A 14,165-nucleotide genomic window follows, 5' to 3' on the forward strand; every position below is an offset into this window, starting at 1 on the left:
TTTATCCAACACATTTATTTGACACAAACTGTGCGCCTGGCTGGGCTTCAGTCCCTGAGGACACAGAAGTTCCCCTCATGAAACTGACAATAGCAGCGTTGAGAGAACAGAGTGGAAAATAAATGAATAAATATGTTGCATAGAGTCTCATGTAAACAGCATGGGACGGAACTCCTCTTCCGGATGGGGTGAGACACCCATGTCTTCCGTCTGCCTTTCCAGACCCCCTTCCCCCTGCACCGTGTCTCAGGGCAGATTTGTGTGCAGAGCGTCAACCTGGGGAGCCCACGCCTCCCCACGGCAGACACAAGAAAACTCACTTTCGCAGCCTCTCTCGCAGCTTGGGTGCAGGCGTAACAGCTGTGTTTGAGAAACAGCAAGGGGGCCTTGGAGGTAGAGGTGGGACTTGGAGTTCAGACAGGCCCAGGGGCTTGTCTGAAACCGAGCAGCGGGGGCGTGGACGAGGCCGAACCTGAATCCAGATGCGCTGGATTTGCCGACTCCAGCTCTTCCCTGGTTTGTGGTCCTCACTGCAGGAAGGTTGCGTCGCATTGAAAGGCAGGGGATGGAAAATTAAGAAGCTCTGCCAGCCTTACAAGCTGAGGCCCACCTTGGTATCTGTCAGTCACATCCAGGCCTGGGCCTTGCATTTCATAAGCATGGGCTGGCAACAATCCTACCAGGTAGGATGAGCAAATCTGGGTTTGGAGTCTAGGTTTGGAGAGAGGGGTCAAGCAATTTGCTTGAGGCCACACAGAGAAGGATCGGGACACAAACCCACTGTGTATCTCCAAAACCTTTGCTCTTCGGAGTGCACCCAGCTTCCACCAAGGAGACCCACCGATGACGTAGCACCGTCGTGTCTGACCCTGACCACACTCTGAGTCAGGGTCGGCATGTCAGACTTCTTCCCACTTCCAGATGAAACCCAGAGGCACGACATATGGTAAGCTCTCAGTAAGTAACATGCCAGCACTGCAAGAAAGCATAACCAACTTACAGGATTTTGCTTGAGAATCTCAGAGGCTCAGAGGCTCTTCCTTCTCACATTATTTTTTTTTCCTGCTAAATATCCCTCATGTGAAAACTCTAGCTGACTCATTCTTTGACCTCATTTAATTCTTCTAAACTGGTGACTTTGAGATGGGGGCAGTGTAAAGCATTATCCCCCATCCCCAACCTGGGCTGTAGCACTTTTCTGTCCCGCTCTCCATCTATCCATCTATCTATCTGCCAACAATCCACCCATTCACACATCCAGCCAACTGTCCTATTCACTCTCTCCAACATTCCATTATTCCTCCACTGATCCATGAATTCAATCGTTCTCCATCCATCCATCCATCCATCCTGGTACCCACCAATCCATTCACCCACACTTCTATCCACCTACCCAATTTACTCAACTCTACCCAGCCTTCCCCAACAGTGGAAACAGTGTCAGACTTTATTTTTGGGGGCTCCAAAATCACTGCAGATGGTTACTGCAGCCATGAAATTAAAAGACACTTACTCCTTGGAAGGAAAGTTATGACCAACCTAGATAGCATATTCAAAAGCAGAGACATTACTTTGCCAACAAAGGTCCGTCTAGTCAAGGCTATGGTTTTTCCAGTGGTCATGTATGGATGTGAGAGTTGGACTGTGAAGAAGGCTGAGCGCTGAAGAATTGATGCTTTTGAACTGTGGTGTTGGAGAAGACTCTTGAGAGTCCCTTGGACTGCAAGGAGATCCAACCAGTCCATTGTGAAGGAGATCAGCCCTGGGATTTCTTTGGAAGGAATGATGCTCAAGCTGAAACTCCAGTACTTTGGCCACCTCATGGGAAGAGTTGACTCATTGGAAAAGACTCTGATGCTGGGAGGGATTGGGGGCAGGAGGAGAAGGGGACGACAGAGGATGAGATGGCTGGATGGCATCACTGACTCGATGGACGTGAGTCTGAGTGAACTCCAGGAGTTGTTGATGGACAGGGAGGCCCGGGGTGCTGTGATTCATGGGGTCGCAAGGAGTCGGACACGACTGAGCGACTGAACTGAACTGAACTGATCCTGCCTTCCATTCACTTCTTCGCTGATCCATACATTCAAGCATCATCCATCTGTCCGTCATCCATCTACTCAGTAAAAACATACCGACTATTGCCTTTGTGCTGAGCGCTACGCCAGACTCAGAGACGCTAGAAACAAACAGGGTTGGTGCTTGACCTCAGAGTACGACGGGAGAGACAGATACAAGGGATGCTATAGGAAGGGCTCATTCATTCATTTTTTCCACATGTGTTCCATACCTCCTCCTCTGTGTCGAGCAGCAACAGATGCTGGAGAACAAAGATACAGGAGCCGAGGTCTTGGGCACACGTCCTGGTGATAGAGACAGAAGCAAATATGAGCCCAGGCGGGAAGTGCTCGTTCCGCGATCACTTTCCTGTTCAGCACGTGTTCGCTGATGCCTCCCACTTGCCAGACCTGAGCCCTGGGGACGCCAAGGTACAGAAGACTCGGCCTCAACCACCCGGAGCACAGTCCAGTGGAGGAAATGGTCCAGTGGAGACATTCAGCAGAACGTGATATGGGCTGCTATAATATGATGAGGGTGAGAGCAGGGGTCCCCGGAAGCGAGGAAGGCGGCCAGTGGAGCTTTCTGGAGGAGCTGGGGCCAGGTCTGAGCCCAGAGGATGACGGGGTCTCCTCAGTTAGCACCGCTTTCCCAGGCTCCCCACGACTTTCTTTCCTCCCTTCTTGCAGGACAGGAAGGTCAGACCGAGGGCCCCCAGGACACCGCCCCCTCCCACCCAGACAGCTCTTTTGAGGCTCGGACTCAAGTTCTGTCTTGGGACAAGGCCCTGGGCAGCTGGCCGGCTGAACCTTGGAGACTGTCCCGCAGTGACCAAGGCCCACTGCTGACACTGAGGTTGTTTGTGCAAATGTGCTCCATTTGCCAGGCGGCCTTGTTCACAGAAGAGAAACAACGGCTCTGCTGGCGTGACGTATGGTGGGGTGTTGGGGGGCTGAGACTGTCTGCCCTGTATGGTGCCCTGGGGAACGGGGACACGGGTGCCGGTAGGGGCGGTGTGGGAAGGACAGAGCAAGGCGGAGATGGAGGGCAGCAGGGGCCAGAGCGTGCAGAGCCTCGCAGGCCTCAGGGAGGACTCGGGGCTTGATCGCAATGGTAACAGGAAGATTTGCTAAGTTGCTTTAGTCGTGTCCGACCCTGTGCGACCCCATAGACGGCAGCCAACCAGGCTCCCCCGTCCCTGGGATTCTCCAGGCAAGAACACTGGAGTGGGTTGCCATTTCCTTCTCCAGTGCATGAAAGTGAAAAGTGAAAGGGAAGTCGCTCAGTCGTGCCCGACTCTTAGCGACCCCATGGACTGCAGCCTACCAGGCTGCTCCATCCATGGGATTTTCCAGGCAAGGGTACTGGAGTGGGGTGCCATCGCCTTGCTTTGAGCTGGATTCAAATGGACTAAGACATAAGATTCACAACCTCCAGAGAGTATTACTTTGCTACACAGAAGAAACCAGCACAACATTGTAAAGCAAACCGTACTCCAATAACGATTAATAATAATAATAACCCCTCCAATAGCTAGCACTTAAACCACTTGGGTATTCATTCCTTCCCCCAGTAGTTGAGCGCCTACTCTGTTCCAGACACTCTTCCAGGCACTGGAGAGAAACAAAGGGGGTTGGATACAACAAACTCAGACTCTGCCTTCCTGGGGCCAGAGGGGTCACAGACCCTACAGCAAATAATCATACGGTCAAACACAGTGATCAGAGCCACCAGGGAGGGCTTCTCCGAGGTGATGCAAAGGCAGCTGGTTAGGTGCTTCATTTGGCCGGTGTACATGGAGCAGCAAGTGTGTCAGAGACTGTGCTGGGTGCAAGGGGTGTCACACGAGCCAGGCAGACCCAGTTCGTGCCCTCGAGGCGTAGACAGCCAGTGGAGGAGACACACCAGTAAGTGGACTGCACCAGCCTGGTGAGGGAAAGGCAGCTAGGGCACCGTGGGAGCAGGGAGGGCTTCCTGGAGAAGGAAGGTGGGAAGGAGTTGGACAGGAATTATGTGTGGGGTGAGGGAGGGGCTGGAGGGGCCGGCGGCAGGAGATGCTGCAGACTTGGGAGAACGTTCAGATCCATGGCAAGGAGACCCAAGACCGTGGGTGCAGAACGGCAGGGGTGTCTGCGGGGCTCCCTCTGTCTCTCTGTGTCCCCCCCCTTTCTGCCTCTCCACCTCTGTCTGAACCCCATCTTTGTCTCGCTCGTGACCGGCCTTTGTCTTGATCCGTCAGTGCCCGACAGTCTCTCCAATTCTCTCCCGTCTCGGCCTCTCAGCTTCTCTTTCTCTCTGACTCTGTCTTGCCTGCCCTGGTCATCTTCGCGAGATGTCAGTAAGAGACAAGGATACTGGGGGGTGGGGAGGGAAAAAACAAACGGGCGGGTGGGCAGGAAGCGAGGTCAGGAGCACAAGGACAGCTGAGCACAGGGACGGGCGGTGACTGAATGTTCTGTTTTGGAAAGACAGCTCTGGTCAGGGGCGAAGGTGGCTGACCACGAAACTTGATAACCTGGCCAAACTCGGGTCCTCGCCAGCCCTCCGGCCAGCAGCCCCGTGACCCCGTGGACGCCGCACAGAACCTCCCCAGGGGGCGGGGGAGACGGGAAAAGGGCCCCCAGGCAGTTTCTCCTCTGGCCAGCGAGACTGGCAGGAAGGGGTGGGAACAGGGAACGGTGACTTCTCAAGCGAGCGCTCAGCGTGGCTTAGAACGGGAAAGCCCTGCTCATCTCTGTATCCTCTCCCAAGGTTTAGCAGTGTATTAAGCACTTACTGGGCGCCGGGCACTGGGCTGACCCTCTCAAGTGGAGCGTGATGGCCTGAGACCAAGGGCCATACCTCCAGAGCGTCTGACCTTGTATAAGTTACTTAACCTCTTTCTTCGTGTGTAGAATGGGACTGAAGCAGAACCTGTCTGAACCACTGGAGGTCTAGAGTAATATGTGAAGTGCTCGGAATAGCACACGGCACACAGTAAGTGCTCGAGAAAAACCAAAGCTACTGTGATCTCAGGTTTGTAATTTGAGAGGCAAAGCTGAGGAGGCAGAGAGAAAGAAAGTGAAAGTGTTATTCGTTCAATTGTGTCCGACTCTTTGCAACCCCGTGGGAGGTCCATAGGATTCTCCAGGCAAGAATACTGGAGTGGGTTGCCATTTTCTTCTCTAGGGGATCTTCCTGACTCAGGGGTTGAACCGGGGTCTCCTGCATTGCAGGCAGATCTTTTTTTTTTAACCATCTGAGACACCAGGGAAGCCCAGTGAGTCAGGGTTGAATTCCCACTTCATCCCTTTCCAGCTCTGTGACCCTGGTTAAGTCTCATAACTTAACCGGGTATCAATTTTCTTATCTGTTCATTGAAGATGATTTTTTGAAAAACTTGTTTGGCGGCTCCAGGTCTCAGTTGCAGCATGTGAGCTCTAGTTTCCTGACCAGGGATTGAACCCGGGCCCCCTGCTTAGGGAGTGCAGAATCTTAGCCAGTGGACCACCGGGGAAGTCCCAGTTAAGATGATCTTGATACTCACCTCATCAGGGGTTTGAGAGCTTCTGTGTACGTATGAAATAGAGGGAAAGCATTCACTTCACAGGTAAAGAAAGTGTCCAGAGCACTTCGTTTTTTGCTCCATGTGCCCAGCAGGTTCCGCGTCTCCAGACCATCTGCGATGTGCTCGATCCTGTGCTCTTCCCATCCTAAAAACCACGCGGCCGGTTAGAGAGGGAGCAAGGCGCCTCGCAAAGTGAGTCCTGACAACCGTCTTCCGAGGCAGGCATTAGCAACCCATTTCACAGAAGTGGAAACTGAGTTCTGAAGAGATTAGACAGGCTGCCCAAAGCAGAGGCTCACGAGCACCTGCTTCCCTGGGCTGCTCTCGAAGTGAACTCCTGTGACAGCCCCCCCATTTCCTGTGGCGTCAGAGGCAACTAGGGCCTCAACCTCCCTCACACACTCGGCTGTGTGTTCCGGCCTCCACGCCCCCCTCCCCAAGCCTGGCCCGGCGCTGGCCTCAGAAACGTTGGTTGCTGTCAGACAGAATCTACAGGCCCAAAGAGCTGTGCTGTCCCCGTTACCTCTCCACACCCTCAGCCTGCTTCCTCATCCTCTGGCCAACCGGAAGGAAACTCAGCATGGCCCTCGTACCCCTGAACACCTCCCTCCCTACCAGGGCGAGAAGCAGGTGACAGGCACAGGTAGTATGGACATGGGGACAGAAGGGGGTCTGGAGCCCCAGAACCCTGGGTCCTCATGCTTGTGTGACTTTGGGCATGGCACTTCCTCTCTCTGCACCTCAGTTTTCTCATCTGTAGAATGGGCATAATCACCATAATATCCACCCCTTCAGTTGATGTGCAGGATAGAGACACAGCATGGGGTAGATGCTGGGAGGGGTGGCTGAGGACCCCTCTCCCAACCCCAGTCCTCCAGTTTGACTCTTCATGGTCAATGGTGAGCAGCTCATGAGACAGTAGCATGGTTAACAGCATGAGCCCTGGGGTCAAATCCTGCCTCTGCCACTTATTAGCTGTGTGATCTAAGACTTCAGTGACTTAACCTCTCTGGGCCTTAGTTTTCCCATCCATGAAGTAGATGCAAATAATAGTCCTCCCCTCTTTGAACTGCTGTGATGATCAGATGAATTCACAAATGTAAGGAAGAGGACCCTGCCAGGCACACGATGAGGGCTCACAGAAGAGTTTGCTGCTCTTCAGGATTGAAGGGGAGAGGACATGTGGTGGCTTCTGCATAATGTACAAGAGCTTGTGCCAGGGATGGAATGGGGGGCGCGGAGGAAGGATCTTCATCTGAACTGGGGGGCTGTCAGAAAGTTAGGCCCGCATACTGGGGGCAGGGCTTTGCCGAGGTCCCCCGTGGTCCCAGGAAGGGCTGTCCTACCCACATCCGTCCTCCCCTGGGAGCCGGCACAGTGCTTGCGCCTCCCTAAGGAGGGGGCTCCGTCCTTCCTGCCGCTCAGCCTGAATCCTTGGAGCCGCCCCTGATTTCTTGATTTCTGTTACATCTGGTCCAGCAGGGTGTCCTGTCCGCCTCTAGAACAGATCTAGACTGTGAGGTCGTGACCTTCCCCCACATCCCCTCCTCCAGTCTTCCCCTGGGCCTGGCCACCATGCCCTTCTGCCCGGACCATTGCAGTCACCTCCTCTCTGGTTGCCGCCCTTCTTCCCAGGCCCTGACAGTCCATTCTCCACACACAGTCAGGGGGACCCTTGCAGAACCTCGGTCAGGCCACGCTAAGCTGCTCGGGACCCTCTGGGGCTCCCGTGGACCCCAGAGGAAAGCTTTGAGCCTCTAGGAAGGATTCCGGCTCCCACGCTGCCCTGGCCACACTGGCTTCCTCCTCGCCCTCACACATGCCCGGCAACGTCCCAGCCTCAAGGCCTCTGCACTTGCTGTTTCCTCTGCCGGGAATGTGCTTCCTCCAGTTATCCGCATTGCCCAATCCCTCATGTCTTTTGAGTCTGTCCTCAAATATTTGCTCAGCGAGGCCTGCTCCGGCCCTGCTCCGCATGTAGAGCTGTACCTCTCTGAGGTGCGCCATCCCCTTCCCCGATGTATTTTTCTTGTTAGCACCGATTGCTAAGGAGACACATCTGAAATGAAACATGCTCAGTTGATCTATCAGCGTGTGTCCCTAACTCCAAAATGTCAGTGGGAGGAGCAGAGTTTGGACACGTTAAGTAGGGGCTGCGCCCATGCCTGCTGAGGCCTGGACACTCTTCCGGGGACTCGGGACCCAGCAAAGCAAAACACTGAGCCCCTGACTCCTTGACACACTAGTCTCACGGATCTGAATACTGCCACCAGCTGAGCAGAGAACTCTGAACCAGGGACTGTGTCGCTCCCCAGCCTCAGTTTCCCCATCTGTGCAGGGGACGATGATCCCTCCCTCTCAAGGCCATAGTGAGGCTCAGCGAGCAGAGGTCTCGGAAGTGCCTGGCACCCAGTGGGCCCTCGATCAGAGCTCGGACCTCCCTGGTCCAGCCCGCCCGGGGCTGGCTGTCCCCCAGGGGACTGTACTGGGAGCGTTATTTTTAACTGGGACTCCAGCGTGCTGGGCAGTGGCTCTGAAGGCTGCGGGGAGACCACAGGGAGAGCAACACCCCGGCTCTCAACGCCAGGAGACCGCGGCGAGGAAAAGTTAGGAGAGCCGCCCTGTGTTCACAGTCTGCCCTGTAGCCCTTTCTGCGAAATTATGTCACGTCACCCAGTGCTGTTTATAAACCGAGCGCTGTTTATAAACTTTCCCAAGCGGGGCGCCGGGGGAAGGGGCTGCAGCCCGGTCTCCCCACTGCTCACCGCCCCCGGGAGCTGTCGACGGCCCCTCCTACGAGCCCACGTTTGCACAGCAAAGTTGGGGTGCTGGCCTCCGGCCAGACGCTGCCCGTTTGTTTCAACACCTCCAAGTGCTCGCAGCTGACCAGCCCTGGGTATTTTTAAAACCCTGGCCTGGGCCAACCTCTTTGTCACATTCCGGTCGGGGCTTGGATGGAGTGCATGCCCCAGTTAGGGGAGCTGAGGGTTTGGGATTCATTTGACAACAAACCTTTCACCAAATTCCAGGGCCTGTGAGCCTACTGTGTGCCAGACCCTGTAGCAGGAATGGAAGCCCCCGGGGGCCAAACTCACAGAGTCTGCCCTCAGGTGGCCTCAGTCTGGAGGGGACATGGTGACAAGGGCTAGAACAGAGGCTGAGATGGCAGTTGTCACCCAGATTTCGGGACTTCCCTGGTGGTCCAGTGGCTGAGGCTCCACGTTCCCAGAGAGGTGGGCCCAGGTTCGATCCCCGGTCAGGAAACGATTCCACGTGGGTCAGCTGAGTTTGTGTGCTGCAATTAAAGATCCCGCATGCCGCAACAAAGACCTGGCATGTATAAACAGACTTAAAAAAAAAAAAGCAACAAACTCGAATATCTAAGGGCCAGCAGGGTGTGTAAGTGAATGAAGTGGGCCTGGTGTGAGGCGACAGGGAGGGAGGGGTCCGCCATGAACCGGCAAAGCTCAGGCCCATGAGGAGGCGACGGCCGCTCCCCAGCTCTGACCTCTGTCATCACGAGGGGAGCGTGCCTCGTGTGCTGAGAGCTTCAGAATTTTCAAGAGAGGCTGTAAATCCAGGTCTATGTGGAATTTCATGCAAAAAATCTCATGACTTTTAAATGTTGGCAACAAGTTTTTAAAAAAATGTTAAAAACATTCTGAGAGCCAAATGAAACCCATTTGTAGGCTGGACTCTGCCCACAGAGTCAAGTTGATGGGGGCAAGCCGTTTGTGCTTGCTGATGGAAAAGATGCATTATAAAATGCTCGCCAAATGCGAGCTGAGCACCTACTATGGGCCACTTCTACTGTTCTAGACCCCAGGGAAAGCACAGAAAGCCTGATGGCTGCCATTCCTGCCCTCATGTGGCCCATAGCCTGTGCTGTGCTGGAGGTGGCTTGTCCTGGCCGGCCAACTCTGCAAGCTGGCTTTTACACAGCCATCACAAAAACTCTAATTATTCGAAGTTACAGTTAATGATAATACAGATAAAGGCAACAGCTACTCAAAACTCGTCACTTTCTAACTGACATACAGTTTTCTGTGTTCTTGAGGTTATTGACATCTATTAGTGCATCACAAAATACTCTGCACCATCTACCATACTATGCGGTGGAAAGAGTATCTGAAGGCAGGACACTGGACATCTCTTCTCTACTCCACCGTCAGGGAAGTCATGCTGGGAGCTTGAGACTGGCCACAGGGGGAGAACTCACACCATAGAAATTGGCAAATGTAAACATCAGAGCTGCCTCCTTGCCGAGAGCCAGTCAAACATTTAGCAGCAAACCATGGTGAGACAAATATACTGATAGTAAGTAATATGTCAGATCGTGGCAACTACGATGAAGGAAAATAAAGTAGGCTGGGGTAGTGGTGAAGGTGCTGGCTATTTCACACGGGCACGTCGTGGAAGTCTTCTCTGAGGTGATGCTATTTGAGCAGAGACCTGAATGAAACGACAGACTGAAGCAGACAGATATCTGGTTGAAGAAGTTTCAGGCAAAGGGAACAGCAAGTTTCTGCCTAGGTCCAGAGACGAGTTTTCTAGCTCAGGAACAGGGAGGAGGTGTGTGTGGCAGGAACAGAGGTGGACAAAGGTCAGATCATACAAGGTCTCATGGGCCTCGGAGAGGAGGAGGTTTTTATTCTAAGAAGGAAGAGGAATTCTAGAGAGCTTTGCGCAGGGGTGCAACCTGCCTTAATTTATCTTTGACAAAGGTACTTCCTGCTGTGATGGAGCAAAGCTGGAAGCCTGGAGCCGAGGGAGGGGACTGTGGTCACAGTTAAGTGGGTGAGGGTGGCGGCCGCCTGTGCCCTGGTGGTGTGTCTACGACAGTGGCGCAAGAATACGGATTTGGACGTATTGACATTCGGCAGCTGAGTTGACAGGCCTTCTGATGGACGGGATGTGTGGGGTGGGGCAACAGGGAATCATATAGCCCCTAGGTTTTGTCCTGAGCCTCTGGGTGAAGAGCAGCACCATTTACTGAGAGGGGAAGATAAGTGGGAAGGGCTGGAGTTTTAGGAGGGGAAAGGGGAGGCTCTGAGGTTCTCTGTGATGTTTGAGGGGTCTGGGTGACTCCCGTGTGGAGGTGAACACTCGCCACTTGGACATCAGGGTCTTGCCAGTGGGAGGCCAAGGTGGTTCTGGAGGCAGTGTCTCATGGTTGCTATGGCAACCCCCAGGCAGGGGGACAATACTGCTGGGGGGTGGGGAGGGGAGTTCTGGGAAGGCCCCACAGTGGAGGAATTGTGACAGATAAGGAGAAGCATCTGGCAGGTGGAGAATGGAGAAATGGGGGAGAGCTCAGCAGGGCGCAAAGGCACAGTCTTTTTGGAGGATGGTGTTGGAGGGGGCCTCGGGGTGGGAGAAAAAGCTGGAAGGGCCCAGAAGGGCAGATCTCTCAAAGGACTGCTTTTTTTAGCCAAAGGTGGCAGGAGTGTACCCTCAGGGCATGGGGCAGAGCCTGTCAGCGGGTTCAGGGCACAAAGAACCCCTTAGGAAGGAAACGCTGCATCCACTCTGGCCTTAGGTTGCTCACGCAGAGGATCCCCTGGCCTCCCCTGTCCACGGTCCCCCCAGCACCCTGCCCCCAGTGTACACAGCAGAACACCCCTCCTACCCAGCCCAGGGCACTGGCCAAACCAGCCAGTTTCTTGGAGACTTTCACCGACTAACCAGGAAAACAAAATAACTCTGAAGAGAGGGAGGCAGGTCAAGGGAATATTCTGGAAACTTTGGTTTCTGGATTTCCATCGGGTGGAAGGGCCAGGAGGTCACTTCCCCAGATTGAGGGATGACTGAGGTAAACGCCGCCTGGCAGGGACTCGGTGTTTACAGGAACTTTGCAGCCGACCTCGGGTATAGTCCTGGGGGACAGGGAGGTGGCCCTGGACTCGGGTCTGCCCTGTCCCCTCTTCTTCAGGTCTGCGTTCAAAGGCAGGTTTTTTGCCACATATTTGCAGTGTGATCTTGGGCACGTCATCTTTCTGAGCTCAATTTTCTCGTCTGTACACAGGGGCAACAGTGTCCCAGGCCTCCTGGAGATGCTGGGGGACGAAATGATACAAAACAGATCAACAATTTAGCCCAGGGGCCTAGCTCATGCCAAATTCCCAGTAAATGTTGGCTGTCAATCATTATTTGCAAATTTATTAATTATCAATCACTTACTGTATAAGTAGGTATTGAGCTGTAGACACTATCTCAATTAAATCCCATTCCTTTCCTGTAAGAACTATCACTGACTCCATTTTACAGACAGGGAAACTGAGCCTCTGAGATTTGACCTGGCTTCCCCGAGGTAAGTTGTCACAGTGGACGCAGCTAGGATTTATCCAACCCTGCATTTGACCTCATAACCCATTCCTGTATTCGTTCTGGGTTCATTCCTGGTTCTGCCTCCTGTGAATGGAATCAGGCGCCGGAATTCTGGGAAACAATAATCCATGTGACCCCCAGGATCCGTCCACTCCAGCTGGGAATCCTGTCTTTCCCGGAGCCAGCCAGTTCAGGCTGCACCCTGGGTCTGGGGCCTGGACAGGACATGGATGCTGGCGGCCCCTCGGCAGGGTGTGCAGGGGTAGAGCCGTGCTAGGCCAGCCTGCGGCTGTGCCTCTGAAATCAGGAGTCCAGCCGGGCACCCATGTCCCATCAATAAACGTGCCCCAAAATAGCTCACGGGGCCTGGCCAGGGCAAGAGGACTGGGACGTCCTGTTCCCACCAGCTCTGGCCAGAGAGTGACTGTGTTCTTGGCCTTCCCCGTTGGAGGCTGCTGGGAGGGAGGGCAGAGCTCATCCTGCCTGTGGGCTCATGGGAATGAGCTGAGCCCTTGGGCACCAGCACCCCCAACTTGGGGCGCTACAATGCATCCCAAACACACTGAAGGTGGAACCGGGCCAATGGCTTTTATCTCTGTAGAGAGTCTGCTGGGGAGGTTAAGAACTTGGTGTGGGTTCAAATTCCTAGCTGTGTGCCTTTGAGCAAGTGATTTCCCGGCTCCGAGCCTTGGTTGTCTCACCTGGAAAATGGGAACAAACATTTTCTGGGGTTGCAGCGGTGCTTCAGTGAGAACGGGTTGGAGACTTGGCAGGTTTATCATCTACTCCTCTTCCTCCCTCACCCCCTGCAGTGTAAATCCCACCAGGCAGGAACCTTTATGGTGCACTGCTGAGCTCCAAGGCCCCTGGGAGGTGCCCACGGCCATTTGTTGAATAAATGAATGAGGGAATGAATGACTGGAAATGCCAGGCACACAGCAAGTGCTCAGATAGGCCTAGCAGTTCTCACAGTTTAATGTGCCTTTGAAAAAAGAGAAACTCAAGGATCAAATGTGACTCACATCCAGGGTCGGTCAAGATGTGGAGAAAGTTCAAGTGAGTCCAGGGGAAGAAAGACAAGGACCAGAGGGAACCGGAGCGCACGAAGCAGGGTGGATGAGGCTGCTGGAAGCAGGGGATGTGGGGACGGTGGACACTGGTCTGGAGTCCCGGGTCTGGGGTGCTAGGAGCACCAGTCTGCTGGTTGGACGTCCCAGGGAGCAGCGCCTCCTCACTTGCTACCTCCTGAGTCACCCCGTGAATGTGAATATGGGGGCTCCGGGGCTTCTGCACCTAAGGATCTGAGTATAAGGGGAAGGATGAGCGGGTTGGGCGGTTCACGCTCATATAATCCTAGCAACCGTGCTGATTCATGGTCAGTTCTTCAGTCTGCCTGCGGCCGAGCACAGGACTTTGCATGTGCCAATGCTCTGAATCTTGCAAACAGCCTTAGGAGATGGGTGCAACTCTCATTACTCCCATTTTACAGATGAGGGCACTGAGGCCCAGCTGGCGTGGGCTGCCCCAGGTCACAAGGACAGTGAGTGGTCAAGCCTCCTTTGCAGCACTCTGGCCACATGTGACCACAAAGTGTTCCCCGGACACACAGGCTCTTCTATCCCAGGTCCCTCACATGGAACACACTCAACCTTGTCTTTTGGCTGGGCCAGCATCACACTTCCTCAGGCCCGTCTTTGCACGCCCCTCCCCTGACCTCTCCCCACCCCCAGCTCCTGCTGTCTCTTGCTGAGCTGTGATGGTTGCATATTCGTCTGTCCTCAGGGTCTGGGCCTCGGTTGAGGAATCTGCATTTTCTCTGGGGCACAGTACCCAGTGCCGAGGGGGCACTGCTGGAAACTGTGGAATAAATGCACCCTGGGGCAGAGCTGTGAACCAAGAGTCTTGAGTCCATAATTGCACTTGGGCCAAGTGGTGGGTGGAGGGGATGCCAAGACCACCGAGTCTCAGGTTACACTCTGGGGCCTGATCTGTCCACATACAGAGAGACACCCCTGTCCAGTGGTCAGTGCTCAGGCCCCAGGGCACAATAGTGTGCGTTCAAATACCAGCATAGCAGCCTTCCCTGGTGGTCCAGGGGCTTAGAATCCACCACTCACTCACCTTGTGACCTGGGGCAGCCAATGCCACCTTTCTGGGCCTCAGTGTCCTCATCTGTAAAATGGGAGTAATGACAGTCGTGCCCATCTCCTAAGGCTTCCACAGGATTCAGGAC

At 54.2% G+C, this 14,165-nt stretch overlaps 2 long non-coding RNA genes across 2 annotated transcripts; both read right to left on the reverse strand.

Moving 5' to 3' along the window:
* LOC147360001 (uncharacterized) lies at window positions 1–5,931 on the reverse strand. The gene is made up of 3 exons (XR_015138574.1): window positions 5,585–5,931; window positions 2,291–2,363; window positions 1–975 (listed from the first exon to the last, which is right to left on the reverse strand). It is a non-coding gene; the product is annotated as an uncharacterized LOC147360001 (long non-coding RNA).
* A 4,295-nt stretch (window positions 5,932–10,226) lies between these two features.
* On the reverse strand, window positions 10,227–14,165 carry LOC147360002 (uncharacterized). Its single transcript, XR_015138575.1, has 2 exons — window positions 14,054–14,165; window positions 10,227–11,661 (listed from the first exon to the last, which is right to left on the reverse strand). It is a non-coding gene; the product is annotated as an uncharacterized LOC147360002 (long non-coding RNA).

This window comes from Bos grunniens, chromosome 13, assembly GCF_055505025.1.
Source record: "Bos grunniens cultivar Pamir isolate PY7600 chromosome 13, Bosgru_T2T1.0, whole genome shotgun sequence".
NCBI lineage: Eukaryota > Metazoa > Chordata > Mammalia > Artiodactyla > Bovidae > Bos > Bos grunniens.